The sequence below is a fragment of the Equus asinus genome, unplaced genomic scaffold (genome assembly GCF_041296235.1).
Source record: "Equus asinus isolate D_3611 breed Donkey unplaced genomic scaffold, EquAss-T2T_v2 contig_197, whole genome shotgun sequence".
Taxonomy (NCBI): Eukaryota; Metazoa; Chordata; class Mammalia; order Perissodactyla; family Equidae; genus Equus; species Equus asinus.
This window is the reverse complement of record NW_027224846.1, coordinates 747,430-765,663: the sequence shown is the minus strand read 5'-3', so window position 1 is coordinate 765,663 and position 18,234 is coordinate 747,430. Positions and strand designations below refer to the sequence as shown.

Here is an 18,234-nt window from a genome sequence, read left to right as displayed (position 1 = left end):
TGTATTTCATTTCCATCAAATGGCATGAAAGCGTGTTATTGGCCAGCGAGATGATGAAACCCTGATGTGGACCTACCCTAAACCTAGTGTGAATTCTGAAATCCTCACGACTGATCACAGTGACTTCTCCTTCCACCTCTTCAGCTCTGTTTTCCCCTGGAACCTGTTGTCTGTCTAGCTCAGGATCTCCGTGCTCACACCTCTCTGGCCTTGCTTGTTTCAGCCCAAGGTTAGCCACTTTGCTGGTTCTCATGAGCATCCCTGATGCCTTTGCCTCTGTGAACTTCCATGATCCCTGCCGTCCCATCCTCAGCCATGCCACTCATGACCCCCTTCAATATCTAGAATGTCAGGCTGCACCGAATAAAATCACAAGAGTTATTTGCTCTTTATCTGGTTGGCCCTTTGATGGTTCTGACGTCCTCAATCCTTCACTGGTTGACCACAACATATTCTTAAAGTACTCCAAACCTGTTCCACTCTGATCAAGGTCCGTATTCCATCCCCACTGCCAAACTCGGCAAAATCATGTTTTGTGGGGACCAAGTCCATCACTGTGAGTTTTCTCAAAATCTCTCTTATCTACATCAAATTCATTTTTGTATTTGCCCCTCTCTTGTTTTTCTTCTTTCCTCCAATAAAGAAATTTCTCTTGGTATTATCTAATCAAGTTGAAAATGTACATGCTCCCTGACTCAGTATTTGTTTCTGTCTCTTCATCTCCTTGCTTATTTTCCTGTTGACTTATTCAATGTATTTTTTTAAGAAGGTCTGTTTAGTTCTTAGGAGGATGAAGCTGTAGAGAGAGCCATGCTAATTATGTGTGTCCCTTTCCTTCAGAATCTCAGCTTCCTCCAAAATAGACACAGAGGTCGGACACTGTCATCCTGGAGCTCAGAGCTCAGTGGGGAAGATGGAGTATGAATAAAGTGTTACAACGCAACGTAAGTACTATAACGGATGTCCACTCCAGGTACGGGTGTGGCACAGAGCAGCGGATAAACTCAGTGGGGGTGGAGGCCGGAAAGCGTTACAGTCAAGGAACAGCTGAGCTGGATCTTAAAGAATTATTTGTTCAGTAGACAAGGTGGGGAGGTAGCCATTAAATATTTGTTAGATTAGTAAATGAAGGGCATATCCCACAGAGAAAACAACGGGTGCCACAAGAGTGACGAAGTGACACAGCTCTGTCTCTTGAGGAAGAGTGCAGACTCAGTCTAGCTAAAGCAGGTGGGAGGAAGAGAGAGCTGGCAAATGGGCCTGAGAGCTCAAAAACTAAAATAAAGAATATACCTAAGAAAATTAGATGAAGGAAATAATACTGATAAAAGCAGAAAATATTGGTTCAAGAAATCATAAAAACAGTAGCATTAACACTTAATTCCAAGAGTTGTTTCTTGGAAAGAAAGAAAGAGCAAGAAAGGAGAGACAGCAAGAGACCAGAAAGGCAAGAAGAAGGGATGGAGGGAGGATAGAAAGAGGACTTGTAAGTTTAATCAGGGGAAAAGGAAAACACGTACAAAGTAAATGTATTGAAAGTGTATTTATAGAGGGCTCGATGCTTCCCAGGTCCTGGGCAAGGTGTTGGGGACAAACAGCTGTATAGACAGACACATTGTCTGCCTTTGAGGAGCTGAATTTTAACGAAGAAAGTGCTTCTTTAAACACGTAACTACACAGACAAAATATAACCCACTAATTGAGAGATGTGAAGGTAAAGTAAAGAATACAGCGAGAGGCTGGAACAAGGTCAGAAATTAACTTGGGGCTGGGTGCTGGGTTGTGAAAGGCTATCTGAAGATGTGGCGTTTGAGCCAGCATCTGGGAGAGGAGGATGAGCTAACCATACAAAGAGTGAGTGCAGAAGCAATCCAGGGAGAAAACCAGCCCGTGTGAAGGTCTTGAGGTAAGAAAGTCCAAGTCACTGGAAGAAGGTGAGTGGGGCTGCAATGAACAGAGGAAGCAGAGAGTTGCCAAGACTTACAGGGAGGGTGCCAACAGTGTCAGTTTGGCCAGGACCAGGGGGAGGGTCCTGGCGTGTAAGACTTTCAGATTTAACACTGGGACAGTCCCAGGCAAACCTGGATGAACTGGTCACCCTATTTACAGGCCTCATTCATGATTTTGGACCTTAGCAGCAGAGCACTGTGGCAGCCATAATCGAGGCAGCCATAGTGAGGATGGAGAGAAATGGACGGATTCAAGAAATATTTAGATGTAAACTGACAGAACTTGAGGACAAAATGATAGCCAGGGAAGGGGTTAGGGCAGGGGGAATAATCTAGAATGAACCGCAGATTTTTCTGGCTTTGGAAACCAGAGGGATGTGCATTAAAAAGGAATGAATCCAGAAAGAGACGACGCTAAAGTTGTTCTTTGACATTAACTGTCAAGTGAGAGCTCGAGGTTTGATCACATTTGAGCACACAGGAATAAATTTTGGTACCCTCCATCTCTCCCACCTCTTGGATTGAAATAGAAAGTGGGCCTGGTAGAAACCCAAATGTGCTCCAGACAGAATTTGGAATTCAGTTTGAACCTGTAAAGAAGTGGAGTGTTCCTCACCCTGACAAGGGGACAAGACAACATAATAAGTAAAAGGAAAACCGGAAGGCTTTGTTACAGACCGCATTCAGCCTGCATTCAGATGGCATGTCAAGAACTGTATTACTCTTGTCCCCTCGTCCAACTCTTAGACTCCCATAATTAACCCAGAGGAAGTTGTAAGTGAAATAATTAGGAGGTCCTTTCAAAACTAGACACTTGACACATGTGTTATAGAAACCTTATAAAAAGGAAACTGGATTCTTGTAAATTTTAAGATTATATTAATTCAGACACAAAGACACTCCTATGAATTTTCACAAAAATACTCAAATCACAGAGTTTGTTCTGCCTGCCATTGAGATGTGGGGGATTTTGCTGTGTGCACTAAATTCTCTTCTTCTTCTTTTATTTATTTACTTATTTCCTTCTTCTCCCCAAAGCCCCCCAGTACGTAGTTGTATGTTTTAGTTTGAGCCCTTGTTGTGGCATGTGCGATGCCACCTCAGCATGGCTTGATGAGCAGGGCTATGTTCGCACCCAGGATCTGAACCGGTGAAGCCCTGGGCTGCCAAGGCAGAGCACATGAACTTAACCACTCAGTCAAAGGGCAACCCCTAAATTCTCTTCTTTAACTGCCCATGTCACGAGAGCACAAGACTAGAATGAAGACAAGCACGGGAGACCAAGGATGAGAGTTTATTGAACATGAAGGTCTCATCCACATTCGAAAGCACAATCCCGGTGAGACCTCAGTCATGTATCTAGACGGGTGAGAACTTGCTTCCAGTGTCCCTGAATCCCAAATGGAAGGATGCTTTTCCTGTATGTGGGAGCTGAATGCCAGGGCTGGGAAGGGCTGCCAAAATCATTCAGCCCAGTCTTACATCCGCAGTCTGTTTTTCAACACTCCTTCACTCGTTTATTAATTTAACAAATATTGGCACCTGCTGTATACACGGCACTCTTCTAGGGACTTGGGATGTGGTGGTGAACAAAACAGACACCAGTTCCTCCTGTCGTTGATGTTATGTTCTAAAGAAAGGATTCAAGTAGTAAACAATAAGAATAAGCAGTAAACGTAGAGAGTAAGTAAGTTACATAGTACCATAGGTTGGAAGGTGAAAACAGTGCAACAGAGAAATAGGAGGGCGGGGAAAGAAATCAGAGCGATGGTGAGGGGGCAGGGTGCAGCTTAAATAAGGTGGTTGAGTAGCTCCTTGTGAAGATAATGTTTGAAAGCAGATTTGAAAGAGGTGAGGCAGTTAGCCACGGGGATCTCTGGGAGGAAAGCCTGGTTGGTGCTTTTATTTCCCTCCAAGACAGTCCCGAGTGCTCTAAAGTGGGATGTTTAGCAAAGTGCTCCACTGGGTTCAGAAGCTGGGCTTTGCTCAGGTCCCACTCATGAGTCGTGTGTCCTAATCAGTTTGTTCTAGAGTACTCTAAATAGCCCACCACCCTCACAAGTCCCCTGCCCCCAGAGCCCCTGCTTCAGCTCTCCCTGCTGTAGGATAATGGATGTCGTGGAATTGTCTGTTTAGGTGTCCAGCTTCTGCAGGAGGAAGTACAGAAGCTCCGAGATTAGACCACACAGGGTCGAAACCTGCTTCTGCCGCTGACTGGCTGTCTGTCCTTCATCAGGTCACTTAACCTCTGTGAGTCTCAGTTTTCTTATCTGTAAAGACAAGATGATCATGTCTGTTCAATGGGGGTGTCATTAGTATTCCCAGAGAAATTGTGTGTATAGCGCTTGGCATGGTGCTTGGCACACAGTAAGCATGTAACTAAAACTAAGACTCTGGTGGTGCCCACTCCAGTGCCATCTCCTTGAGGGCAAGGCCCCTCTTGTCTTCCATTCTAATTGACCAGTCCGTGGCATAGAGCCTGGCCCGTGTAAGGATGGTCGTGAGCAATAGAGTGCAGTTTGTCCAGGAACACCCAGGAGAACACACCCGAAGCCTCACTGGAGGACTCAGCCTCCTCATCTGGTTGGTAAATAGCCACCCATCCATCCGTTCACCAGGATGACGAGTTTATACACCCACACCAGAATCAGATTTTTCCTTTTCTTTTCTTTCTTTCTTTTTTTTTTGTGAGGACGACTAGCTCTGAGCTAACATCTGTTGCCAGTCTTCCTCTTTTTTGCTTGAGGAAGACTGTCGCTGAGCTAACATCTGTGGCAGTCTTCCTCCATTTTTTGTATGTGGGACACTGCCACAGTATGGCTTGGTGAGCAATGTGGAGGTCCACTCCTGGGATCTGAACCTGTGAACCCCAGGCTGCTGAAGGAGAGTGCACAAACTTAACCACTATGCCACTAGGCTGGCCCCCAGAGTTAGATTTTATTCCTCTTTTTTCCCTGAATTGACTGTCTTGGGAAGAGAAGAGTAGCCAGGTAAGGGGACGTGTGTGGGGAAGGTTTCTTCCCTACAAGAAAGACTCTAATAAATGAGACTGTTTCTTATCCAATTTATAGTATTTCTTGGCACTTTTTTCTTTCAAAATGTGTTTTTTGTCTAAAATTGAAGCGTAATAATAATAATAAAATTCTCTAGAGTGTCAGGCTCCAAGTTAAATGTAGGCTGTGATTCTGTATATAGAAGAGCTTCGTAAAGAGAATCAGAACTCTGATCCCAAATGCCTCGCAGTGTGGGTAAAAAGGTACCAAATTAAAAAGACTGTTGCCAAGTTTCCTTTCTTACTGCGTTTTGAGTTTCAGCACTATAACGGCATGGCGCTCAGACTCTGTCAGTATGCATTGGACTCTGGTGGCTAATGTGCAAAGTCCATAATTACCCGGCCCTTCTGGATGTCCCAGCAGGAACCAAGTGGTGAGGACCTGCAGGCATCTCTGAGCCTCCTGAGGTTGAGGGCCGGTGGGTGGAAACCCCATTCTGGGCCAAGGGAAGTGGCAAGATAGTCATTCTTGCTGTGAGCTGGTTTGAATACAGATGTGAAGTGATGAGGTGATAGTGCTGTGATGCTGTCTGCTGTCCAGGCTTGTGGCCCCAGTCCAGCGTGTTGCCTGTCGTTGTGAATACATCCGATGGGCGGCTGTGGCAGTGACTTCTCCTTCCACAGTGGTCTCCTGGCCTGTCGAGGGTGTGTCCACAGCTGAACAGAAATCCCACCAGTTTTCCACTTTGCCCTGGAACAAAGGTTGACCCAGAGTCTCTGAGCTAATTCTGGCCACTGCTTGTTCTGTCAGTAAAGTTTGACTGGAGCACACCCGTGCTCGCCCGTTTATGGCCTGTCTGTGAGGGCTTTTGAGCTATGATGGCGAATTGAATGGTTGTAGCAGGGGCCTGCAAAGCCTAAAATGTTTATCATCTGACCCTTTACAGAAGTGTTGCCAACGCCATTCTACGTGAATGAAGGTGTCTGGAGTGCTTGCACCCAGAGAAGGTTGTGAGATTGTTGTCATCACCCAGACGTGGTAGCAGACACCTGCACTCGCACTCAGATGAATCTGGGGCTGGCCTGGGACCTCGACGCAGACATCTGGTTGCAGCCGAAAGACATCGTCCCTCACCTTAAATTAAGGACGTTAACGTGAAATTGACTGGTCTTGTAGTTTTGTTTGTACTTGATTTTTAAGTTTGTTTTGGTTTTAGAGTTGTGTAAGAGCTAAAAGAATAAGGAAGTTTTACCAGAATGTCTGTTTGTAAATATTTAATTTATGTTTGAATAAAAGTAATTCAAGTGACACTAGAGCTCCTGGAGCAGTTTCGGAGGGGGATTTGTACATGACTCAGGTTGGAGAAACATGGCTGAAGCTTCTCCCTCTGCCCTTCACGCTGGCTTCCCTGCCTTCTCTGCTCTCTCTGCTCTAAGCTATATCCTTTAACCTGAGGCTGGCAGACATCTTCTGTGCAGGGTAGATGGTAAATACTTTTAATGATCTCTGCTGTTTAGCACAAAAGTGGCCATAGACAAGGTGTAAACAAATGAGCATGGCCGTGTTCCACTAAAACTTTATGGATGACACTGAAATTTAAATTGCATTTAATTTTCCTGTGCCATAATACGTTCTTTTGATTGGTTTTCGACCGTGTGAAAATGCAAAAATCATCCTTAGCTCATGAGCCGGAAAATAAAACGACAAAGGACTGGACTTGGCACATAGGCCATAGGTTGCTGACCCCCATCCTTTGATACCAATGAATGTGTCTTTCCAGACAGTAGATTTTATTGTGTTCTTGCTTAAAAATCTGCACTTGGACCCATGTTTCTTATTGGGTTAAGTCCATTCACCAGGCATAGCACTTCCTCCTTTAGGATATTTTTCCAATCCCATTTTCTTCTCTAGCCCTTGATGAAATCTGTGCTCTGAACACATTGAACTCATTATTGTTCCTCTGTTTTCCTGCCTTCTTTTTTTTCATGTCATTCTTGCCTTTTGCATGCAGTCTTAGCCCAGTACACCCTTCCCCTCATTCTCACCTGGCAGCGCCCTAAATGTTCCTCCTGACTCGTCTCTCTTGCACAGTGTCCCATCTGCACAAGCAGCGCAGGCTGCTCCCTCCTGCACTCCCACCTGGTACTCAGTGTCCTATTAGAGAGAGCACTTATGAGGGTGAATTCTAATTGTTTATCTTAGGGGTTTCTTGCCCTGATCACAGGAGCCTTTTGAGACAGAGATTCTGGCTATTTATCAACATCTAGCAAGGTATACTAACACCAAGTAGATGGCCAAGAAACATTGGCTTATCGAACGGTCCAGCAGTTATTAGTAATAGAAATAACAGCTACTATTTATGAGTCCTTTTTATCCTTCATACACTGTACTGAGCACTTTGCATGTATGATCTAGTTAGTATATCAGGTTCAATGAATTTTCCCTCCCTCTCATTGTTTTTCTTAGGTCACAACTCCTTAATGTCATAAGGTACTTAATGTGTATTCCACAGTGGAATTTTAGGCATGGAAGATAGGCTGATGGGGGGGATATTTAGGTCCCTTAAATCCCATTGGCTCTGCTGCATGATTAAGCCAATTCCACCTTCTTGCCCTATAGTAGCCCCATGTCCTAAAACAAAGAAAAGCCTACCAAGTTCTTATTAAAGAAAAGATAAAAATAAACTGTTGGCACTTCAGCAGACTTCTGCTTCAGCTTTGTCACTGGGTGAGATTAGGGGTACGCCTGCTTTAGTGGAGTCTCCAGGACATCAGTGATGCTCGGGTTCGAGTCAGAGAGGGCCCCAGGGCCCTGACTGTGCCTCTCCTCTTGGCTGAGGCAAGAAGAGGCCCTTTGTTGGGCAGTGGCTGCTTTCCAAATGGAGAGTCCTTAATGACTCTTCGACTGCTTTACACCCTGAGGATAATGAGTAATGTTGCTGCTCGGGGGTTCAGCACCAATGTTTCAAAGAAGATACACAGAACATGCAACAAATCCAGAATCTGAACCCGTCCCAGGGACGAAAAGGCGTCTCCTTCAAGGTTCAATAGAAGAAGTCCATCCTTCTGGGAAATGTATTTAGAGGGGAAAATTTAAATAAATAAATAAGAGGCCCTTGTGAGTTTTTGTGCAATTACAATTCATTTTTGTCTTATTCTTCCACGGTTGAGGATACACGGTAGGAAGGTCTTTACAAGGAAACATAAAGTGCACGGCAGTGGAGATAACAGAATTTTTCTGAAAACTTGGGATAGTGCCACCTTTTCTAGCTACTTGTCCCAAAGCTCCTTTCCAGAAATGTTCACTGGTTCATTCCTAGCCTGTGGCATGAACTGTGGCAGATGCTGAGGCAGTGACAGAGCCGACTCAAGGATAGAGTCTGACTTTGCCCCATCTAGGCAGGAAGACTCTTCCCTAAACTGAGTGAAGAGGGGAGAGTCAACTGTTTGGGGCTGCTACTGAGCAAGGATGAGAGAGACGAGTGCAGAGAAATGCTCAGTGAGTTTGACAATGCTGGAGCAAGAGTGAGGTTGCTTGAGGAGTGAATGGAAAGAGAGGGAGTGGAAAAGATGGGTGTAGACAAACTGTTTGGATAAAATTTGCTATGAAAGTCAGAGTCACAGTGGCAGTAGCGTGCAGGGGAGGGTAAGATCCAAAAGAGCCTTTTGTGAGCATTTTTTTAGTGGAAAAGGCTTATCTACCTAATTTCAAAAGAATTCCTGATGGCAATTGTTGATCTTTTTTCTGTCCTTATAATGTCACCTTTTCCAAAATGTCATGTAAATGGAATCACACAGTAAATCCCTTTCCGAGTCTGTCTTCTTTTCCTTGGCAAAATGCATTTCAGATTCCTCCACATTCTTGTGTGTCTCAACGATTCATTCCTTTTTATTGCTGAGCAGTATCCCCCCTGTATGGACGTACAAGTTTCTTTATGCATTCACCAAAGGGCACTTGTATCATTTCCAGTTTTTGACGATTGTGAAGAGAGAGCTACAATCAACATTCACACGCAGATTTTTGTGTGTGCATGTTCTCCTTTGTCTTGGGTAAAGAGCCAGGAGTGGGGTTGCTGAATTATATGATAATTGTATGTTTATTTTTACAATAACTCCCGAATTATTTTCTAAAGTGGCTTTACCATTTTGCTGAGTGTAATTTGTTCAAAAATTAGTGACTAAAGTTAAAATTTATGAAACCCCAAAGGCAAGGACCTGGTAAACAGGGAGAGAGCAAAGATACAGAATCAAGTGGGGAAAGGTGAATCTTCAAATTCCCAGAAAGAAGCAAATGGGATGCAGTAAAGGGGAGCAGGTGATGGCCTCACACAGAGGAACACCACCTTTCTGAGAGAGGAGACAGGATGGGTGGGGGTGGGTGCAGTTATTGGCTTGTTAGCAGAAAGTTGAGAAGAAGCTTCTATCTTTGAGGCAGAAGCTAGCAAAAGAAAAAAGGGGAGGTGGAAGTTTGAGAAGAGCGGAGATTTAAAGCAGTCTGCAGAGTGTGGGGAAACGAGCTGCCTGGAGAAATGTGGTAAGATGTCGGGCAGTGTTGGGCTGGTGATCGGTGATACCAGTCTGCTCTCTGGAAGCTAATGAGTTTATGATACCAGCCAGAGAGTAAACTGAAGTGCTGGGCGGTTAATCCATGCTGGACAGACAAGCACATGAAGGCAGGCCGGGATGATGGATGGAAAGAAAGTCAGAGTTGGTTCATTATTAAGTTCTTGCCCCAGCTTCCAACTCACCTGGAGCTGGGACTGGTAATCTGAAAATGACATTTCTGCATGGCCAACCGGTTTCTTATTAGACTGTCCCAATAGAGAGAGAGAGAGAGAGGGAGAGAGAGAGACAGAGAACACTAGAGGATGATTGCAAGGCTGAAGGTGGGAGAAGGGCCTTGCTCATTCCCGTGTTCCCGTTGTTGCTGCGACCATCCCCCTTGCAATGCTTCACCGTGTTGTCAGTGACGCTTCCTTCTGGAAGCTGCAGTTGAGTCCAGTTTGCAGCTCTTCCAGCCTCTCAGAACCAGCTTCATGGCACCCTCTCCAAGGCAGCCGCAGCAGCCAGCACTGCCCTCCTCTGAGATCTGGGCCCTGGGCCCATGGGCCCTCCTCCAAGCTTCCATGATTCAACATGCCCAACTTCTTCTCTTTGTTTTCCCCTTTCTAGTGGTACTAGCTGCTTCCTGCAGTTGCTCCCTCCCTTAAGGTTAGAATTTTGCCTGTTCCTATTTCAATACCAGTTAACACTTTTTAGTATTAAATTGTTTCTGTTCAAATAAGTTGTGTGATTTCTTTCTCTTGAATGGGCCCTGAGGGCTCCAGGAAACACTGAACTGGTGGTACCTAAGAAGTGAAAGAGCATAGTAATAAAAATATTTGAGGCAGTGAATTGGAAGCTTAGGAAGTTTGTGTGCTTGAATTAGTAACTTAGAGTGGAAGAGTGTGAGCGTGATGACCAGCTGGAGGCTGCTTTGGTCAGCGGATGGCTGAGCTGGAGTGGAGGGTCAGGTTACTGGAGATGAGGGAGTCCCAGCCCTGAGATGCATGGCATGGCCAGTGAAACCAGCCCAGATGACGACGGGGCTGGGATGGAGAGGAAAAATGTGTGCCAAGAATTAAATAAATAACCAGGCAAAGTCTAGAATGTCATCCGATGAAAGGGATATGCAAAGAATAGGCGGTCAGAGTTGAATGACCTGAACTTCAGAAGAATAGTTTTTTCTTTGTTTTTTAATGAGATGAGGTTATAAAATTTTCCTGACAGGTGTGCAAAAGCTTGAATAAATAAAAAATAGATATCCAAATCCTGGATGGAAAGTCTTCATCCTCTCCAATCTTAATCCCAATAGGACTTTCTGGACCTTGATGACAAGTTCCTAATTGTCATCTGTGCGAATGTTATGCCAGAAACAGGAGAATTTTGAGGGGAAAATGAGGGGGAAGGAGCTTTGAATAGATACTGCTATGTAATATACAACAGCAAACCGGTGACATAGGAATACACAGATCAATGGAACAGCCTGGAGAGTCTAGAATTAGATCAAAGATAACGATATGGAAGTTTAGAATCGGATAAAAGTGGCATTTCACGTTTGTGGGGAGAATAATTTGCAGATAATTGCTTAATCATTTGGTAAAAAAATGTTAGACTTACGTAGTTGAATACATAAAGGAGGCAAACATTCTTATTAAATTACAAAAGGAATGGGGCCGGCCCCGTGGCCGAGAGGTGAAGTTTGCACACTCTGCTTTGGTGGCCCAGGGTTTCGCCACTTTGAATCCTGGGCCCGGACATGGCACCGCTCATCAGGCCATGCTGAGCCGGCATCCCACATGCCACAACTAGAAGGACCCGCAACTAAAAATACACGACTGTGTACCTGGGGGCTTTGGGGAGAAAAAAGGAAAAGTAAAATCTTTAAAAAGTACCAGACTATTATGCTGTTATTTAAAATGACGCGTCAAAGAAGTTTTCACGCGTTGTTCCTAAGGCTGTTCCAGGCACAGGCTGTTATCTCTGTGGACTCCACATCTTGGATGCAACAGGCAAGTACATCCCCTCCTTCCCCAGCCTGTAACATTGTAACATTGAAAATGATAGCCTAGATTCTAGAAGGTGCATGAAATGGAAATAACTGATGGGAAGGTTCAAGTCATTCTGAACATTTTCAAATGCAGCTTCTCCCCAGTTGAAGGGTGTCCTGAAGACCCCATGTCTGTAAGACGGGCCTGTGGTCATCTGTTTTGATTCGCCTATTTGATCTCCATTTAAAAACCATCCCTTCCAAGTCATGTAGCTTGGAGTGGGATGGGGGGTCAGGAATTCCCTCAACATCTATCTGGTTCCAAGAGTGGGCACATGACAGGGGCCTGACCTGGCCAATCGGGGCTTTCAACCATCAGAGCTGGGGCAGATCATAAAGAGTTGATGTGTTTGTCGTGACTGACATCTTCAAGCTCCTGGATCCAGCTGCACCTGAAATCTACCCCACTACTGTCTAGATGTGCAAGCTACAAGCCCTTAGAAATTATTTTATTGAATTAAGCCAGTCTTAATTGAATTGGATTCTTTCCCTTGAAACTCCAGAGTTCTGACTCACAGGGTAGAGAGGCACAGTCACAATGGCAAATATCAGTCTCCTTTGCCCTCTTGCTCTACATCAAGCATCTACCTGAACTTTTTATACTCGAAATTTCTCCTGATAGATAGCTATACTAACAGCTTTCAGCCTGCCTTAAAATTTCATACCTTTTGGAATACATTTTTATAAGTATTTTAATTAGAAGGTGGGAGAGAGCAAATTTATACAAATCCTTGAAAAGTCGTTTAGCAATATATACTAAGAACCTTAAAAAAATAACTCTTTATACTTTGTCTCAAGAATTTCCCTTTTTAGCATCCAACCTAAAGACATACTTAGTAATAGGGGTTTATGCTAAGGATACCTGGGAAATTAGGAGAGACTAGAATGTTGTTCAAGATCAGCTCATCCAGGAGTCCATGCTCCTACAGACACTAGGCTATGCTGCCCCCCTCTGAAACACATTGCTCCCCACCTCGTCATAACAGTGACTGACTTACTCTCTACATTTTATCGATCCTATTGTTACTTAATGCTCTCTCCTTAGCTTCTTGGTACCCTGTAGCTTTTGCTTATGGCATCAGCCACCTCAAAGTCTGGTGCTGCCCTCTTCCTGTGTGTCTATTATCCTCTACCCCACCACCAACTGCTGACTGTCTCTGGCTGATGTACGGTTCCTGCTGACAGTAGTTCCTACGGACCCATGGCTCCTGATGAACAAAAGCTCCTACTGAAACCTGTCTCCTTTTGACCTGTGGCCTCTGCTGACTCATGGCTCGTGCTGACTCATGGTTTCTAGAGATCCACAGTTCTTTCTGACCCTTTGCTCCTGCTCGTCCATGGGTCCTGCTGACTTACATCTCCTGCTGACACATGTCCTTTGCTGAAACATAGCTCCTGCTAAGCCATGCCTCTGGTCACCATGGCTTCTGGAGGGAAGAGGAAAAGGAGCCAGCCCTTCAGAAGATGCAGGGCTCCAGGAAGCTAGACCTCAGTTCGGGGTAGGCCTGGAATGTCAACAAAGATCTGCAGCACTGATTGTGGACGCTGTCTAGGAGGGCAGTATACCCCCCCCACACACTTGCTGCGCCCTTCCCCCTAGTGAACCGGCTCCATTGCCCATTGTCAACCCCACGGTATCTGAGAGGGACCGTGAAAATCTTCCCGTCCTCGGCTAGGGGAAATGTAGTCACTTTTTGCAGAAAATCCCTCACTCTACTTCTTCAAGCATGTTTTCTCTGTGGAGCTCCCAAAAAGCCAGTTTTTGCAGTGTGTGTGACGATTTTTGAGCACTCTAGAAAAGTTTATCTTCTGTTTTAAAAGAAAGAAGTTCCTGTAGGGGAAATAATACCTGAATATGAAATATTAAAAAAGAAAGATGGCAGGAAACACAGATTTATAGATTCTCAGGGATAGAAAATGCCCTTGAACTTTGAACTCCCCATCTTTTGTGTGAGTGTCTTGCACAGCATGCTGCCTGAGAACAATCCAGCCTCTCCTTGACTGCCTCCAGTGAGCACGAGCTTATTCATCCTGGAGTGAGACCATTCCGTTGTTGCCTAGTTGTCATTATGGCAGAGACTCCTCACACGGATCCCAGTATCTTTCTCCCTGTAATTAATTCAGCTGTAGGCACCGACAAGGGGGACAAAAGGTGAATTCTCATATCACAATTCTTCAAATATTTGAGTGCAAACTATTAGATCACTCACTTATTCATTCTTTCGTTTCCAGGAACAAATAATTATCCAGCCCCAATTGTCATTAGTGCTAAGATTGGAAATGCCACCCTAGCCCAATCTAACATAAAGTGAAATATTATTGTTCCCAAAGAAGGGATTTACCGGACATGAAGGACTATTTTTCCTCAAAATAATCTTGAGGATTGAGGGGAGAAAACGGCAGGCCTGAAAGCATTTTTTTCTCTGCCTTTACCCAAGAGTATGAAAATGAAGTTCTCGCCAGCCTTCAATTTCATAGTCTTCTAAAAGAGGTTTTCATGACATTGTTCTTCTCCTCCTTGTCCTTATTTGAAATAATGGTGAGGTGCTCAGTGCCTTGCGGCTGTTCTTTGAACAAAGACAGCTCCTTGCTCACTGCTTATAATGAGCCTCAAAGGTCCTCTCTGTGTCTCCGAGCTGCCTCCGGTCCTGGCTGATTCCTACCCTGGAGTCACACGTGTGGAAGCACAGCCCGGCAAGTCTGCGGTCTGTACCAGAGAGATGGGGGTTGCGGCTAAGCCTCTGCTTGTGATTCCCAGCCACCTGGCAAATTCTACTCACAGAAGAAACCCTTTGTTGTTCCTACTCCTCTTGCTGCTGAATGTGTTGAATGCTAATGATCTGAGTATGCTTTGCAGTGAATAAGGTGACAAGTTAATAGAGATGAGTTTATTTTTATTTTAAAGGCGAATAAAAACCTGGGAGTAATATTTGCCAGAAAAACAAGTCCTTAATATATAAACAACTCTGACAAATCAATAAGAAACCCCAAAGCCTCATTACTTAATAAAAATCAAACTAGAACTGTAATAGTTTAGCCCACAAAATTATCTAATTTAAAAAAATTGTTGATTTGGGCTTAGCTATATCTGACCTAGTGACGGGATGCTAAATGAGTACAAATTTCTAAAAAACCCAATCTGCAATAACTTTTAAAATATAATACACTTTGAAACAATAATTTTCCTTTTATGAATTTATCTTGGGGAAATAATCGGAGATTCATACTCTTATGTACAAGAATGTTATCAAAGCATTTATGATAAGAAAAATAGAAAGTATCTAAATTGTTTAAAAATTCTTATATCCAATGATGAAAAAATATGCGCTCATTAAAATGGTGATTTTCTTAAAATTTTATAACATAAGAAAATGCCCCCAATCTTATGTGATAAGTAACAATTATATGAAATATTTCATTTAGTATGTCATTGTGTGGGAGAATGAGCATGGATCAAGATAGAGAAAAAGCATCAGATTAGTAGCAAAGGCTATTTTTGGGGTGGTGGATCATGAGTGATTTTTTGTCATTAACTTTATGATCACTCCAATTCCTGTACAAAAGGCATGTACAACTTGATAATTCAAAAACTGTGAAAGATTTTAAAAATCTGGAGGCAACAGGTCTGGAGGGAAGATCACTGAACTTAGGCTCAGACAGCCCCGAGTCTGACTCCAAGCTCAGCTGCTCTCTTAGGGTGGACCTTGACAATCCTGCCTTATCCTCTGGGGACCACAGGCTCAAAATGGGGAAACGGGAACTACCTCCTGCAGCCATCCTGATAGTTAAATGAAATGATAGACCATGAGAGTTGTGTCGAGGCTGCCCGATAATTGTGAAATAATTGAAGAACTGAACTTGGGACATGAGGAGCCAGAATGATGAAACTCCTCTGGGCATGAAAGTGTTCACCCAGCCATGATAGCGTAGGAAATCTTGAGTTGGAATACTGAGTTGGAAACCACTTTTTGCTCTGGGATCTCATGCGAGTTACCTCATCTCTCTGAGACTCAGTTCCTTTATCTGTAAAACGGGGAACAGTAAAAGTACCTACTTCACAGTATCATGGGGTCAATAGATAATGCAGGAGTTAGCAAATACAGCTCGTGTGCCAAATCTGTTTTTATAAATAAAGTTTTATTGGAACACAGGCACCTACATCTGTTTACTTATTATCTGTGGCTGCTTTTGTGTCTCGAGGGCAGACTTGCGTCGTTACAACTGAGACCATGTAGCCTACAAAACCTAAAATATTTACTCTCTGGCCCTTTATGGCAGAAGTTTGCTGAGCCCTGAGAATGTATAGAAACAACCTAGAAGAGTGTCTGTCACTCAAAAGATGATACTGCTATTATTATTAATATCATTATTGCCTGACTCCTCTGCTTAGAAGTAATTCTGAAAAATTACATAGTCCAACCCTGTTTTCACCAGTATTAAACCTAATGAATCCCAGGAGGCAGAGTCATTCTTGCTGACTCACTCTTTAAAAACTGCCAGAGCAACAGTTCCTGAGGAATCCTTCTGCAATTCAGCCCAACACGGATCTATCGTCACCTTTAGGAAAACATTTTCTCTCCCAGCCTCGCTTTCACTGCTGTTTCTATGCATGTTCTGCTCCCGACCAAGAAAAACAAGATCTTGGTGTGAACTTTCTGTGCAGCCACGTCTCTTACCATAAGAATAGTGTGTGGTCACATCACAGTTTCCCCTCCAAAGGCCATATGTCCCCAGTCCTCTGCTATTACTTGGGCAGGCTCTGGTCATAGGCATCTTGGGACACCAGGAATTCAGCCAGTGTAGACAGGGAGAGAGGCAGGGGTCAAGGAAACTGACCTCACTCTACAGCTGGCTCAGTCCCAAATGTACAGTGTCTCAACGGGGGCGGCAGTTTCAAGCTCCACTGAGGAAATAGCGTGACCTGAGGAGCCCAATCCAATGGAGAGGGTGAGATCAGGGGAGCCCAGGCAGCAGGCAGTACCCAAAGTCAGCACAGGCAGATGGCAATGGCATTGGCTGTGGATCTGTCCATTCAGATCTCAAATGCCTGCTAGGGAAACTGAGGCAGAAGACGCTGTATGTGGATTGGGCTGATGTGGTGAAAGTAGCAGCAGTCTGTCTTATGAGCCTGTGAACGCCCAGGCTCAGGGTGGGTTATCCAGACACCAAGTCTCAGCCCAGCTCGTTGGCTCAGGATGGGCGCAGAGGTGAGCCTGCAGCTGGGAGGTGTCGGGCTGCCGGAGGAAGCAAGCTGTGGAGGCTCCATCCCACACACACTAGCCTTTTCCCTTGGTCTCTCTCACCTGCAAAACATCAGTCACCCATGGATCTTGGTTGAACTTTCTCCACATAATTATGGAGCTCATGATGGGATTTTGATCCTGGTGAAATCCACGCAGAATTCCACTCTCTCCTGAAATGCCTGGTAATTCATCAAGCGTTTGGGTCTAGAGTGGGGCCTGAAAGTTTGTATTTCTAACAAGTTCCCCACTGATGTTAGTGCTGCTGCTCCAGGGATCTTGCTTGGGGACACTCTGGGTATAGGAACAACTCGTGTGTAAAACAGAGGTATGGACCTTAAAGCGTGACCTCCATCTCCATTTCATCCAGATCAGAACCACCACGTGAGAACGGATGCCCAGTATTGCTAGATCTTCCAGTTTTTCAAGAGAAGTCAGAAATCCCAATTTTAAAGTGTAAATTAATTCCAAATTTTAAAAAATACTGTGTAAGCCAGGTGGTATACATCTGCCAGCTAACTTTAGCCCAGGGGCTGCACGTCTGCACCCTACGTGTTAATGCTTTTCGATCCTTGCTGTGCAACTAGATTTCCTAGAGCCCTTTTTAAAACACGGATGCTGATGTAACAGGTCTGAGACAGCTCAAGATTTTTAATTTCTAATGAGGTCCTGGGTGATGCCCAGGCTCCTGATCCACGGACTGCACACTGAGTAGCAAAGCTCTGGAACAGAGCTGCTCAGTGTGTGGTCCATGGACAGGCAGCAGCAGCATCACCTGGGGCTCGTTAACAATGCCTCCTCTCAGGCCCAGCCCTAGAAACACTGACTCCACATTCTGGGGCTGGGGCTTCAGAAGCTGTGTTGTAATGCATCCCATGGAGGATTCTTATGCACAAGCGACTGGGAGAGGCGCTGCCTGGGTCAACGGGGCTCCACCTTGGTGGGCACTGGAATCACTTGAGGAGCCGTCCAGACACTGAGGCCTGGAGTCTCTTTTCTTTGGCCTAAATGGGGCTGAGCTCCGGAATTTTTCAGTCTTCTCGGCCGGTTCTAATATGCAGTGAAGGTTGAAGCCCGTTGCCCTAGAAGTTCACATCAGGTTGTTCTGTGTATTTTGTCTAAACTGGAGAAATAGGAATGAGCTTTTTGAAAACAAAGAGGTGCTTGCAGCTAATGCCTGGGAGTGGGGGTTGCATATGCCTGAAGCCACCGTGCCTGCACAGCAGCCCACATGCCCAGGAGGAAGTGCCAAGAGGCGATGGGGGCAGGAGCCCTAACTCTTTCCTGGGTCCCAGGAAGCCACGGCCATTGGTTTCCTCGGCTCTTCACAATTCTTCCCACAGACAAGACCCTGTCGGGAAATGAAGCCAACACCACACTTGGCCACTTGGAGGATGATAACCGGCCAATGCCTGCAGCGGCCAATGGCCAAAGTAACCCATCCACAAAAAGCCCATCTGGCCA

At 44.8% G+C, this 18,234-nt stretch overlaps 1 protein-coding gene across 5 annotated transcripts in view; it reads left to right on the top strand.

Annotated features, from left to right (window-relative positions):
* The window catches only part of LOC123276114 (ATP-binding cassette sub-family D member 2-like), a 212,720-nt gene that overhangs the window by 52,337 nt on the left and 142,149 nt on the right, over window positions 1-18,234 (top strand). For 2 of the 5 annotated variants that reach the window (XR_011500381.1, XR_011500380.1), the window contains exons 2-4: window positions 841-944; window positions 4,086-4,199; window positions 5,889-10,222. The exons of 1 other annotated variant lie outside the window; for it this stretch is intronic. The gene's annotated coding sequence lies outside the window, so the exon portion shown is untranslated. Of the gene's footprint in view, window positions 1-840; window positions 945-4,085; window positions 4,200-5,888; window positions 10,223-18,234 lie in introns of those variants that run through there. 2 more of the 5 variants (XR_011500379.1, XR_011500340.1) reach the window with 2 other exon arrangements.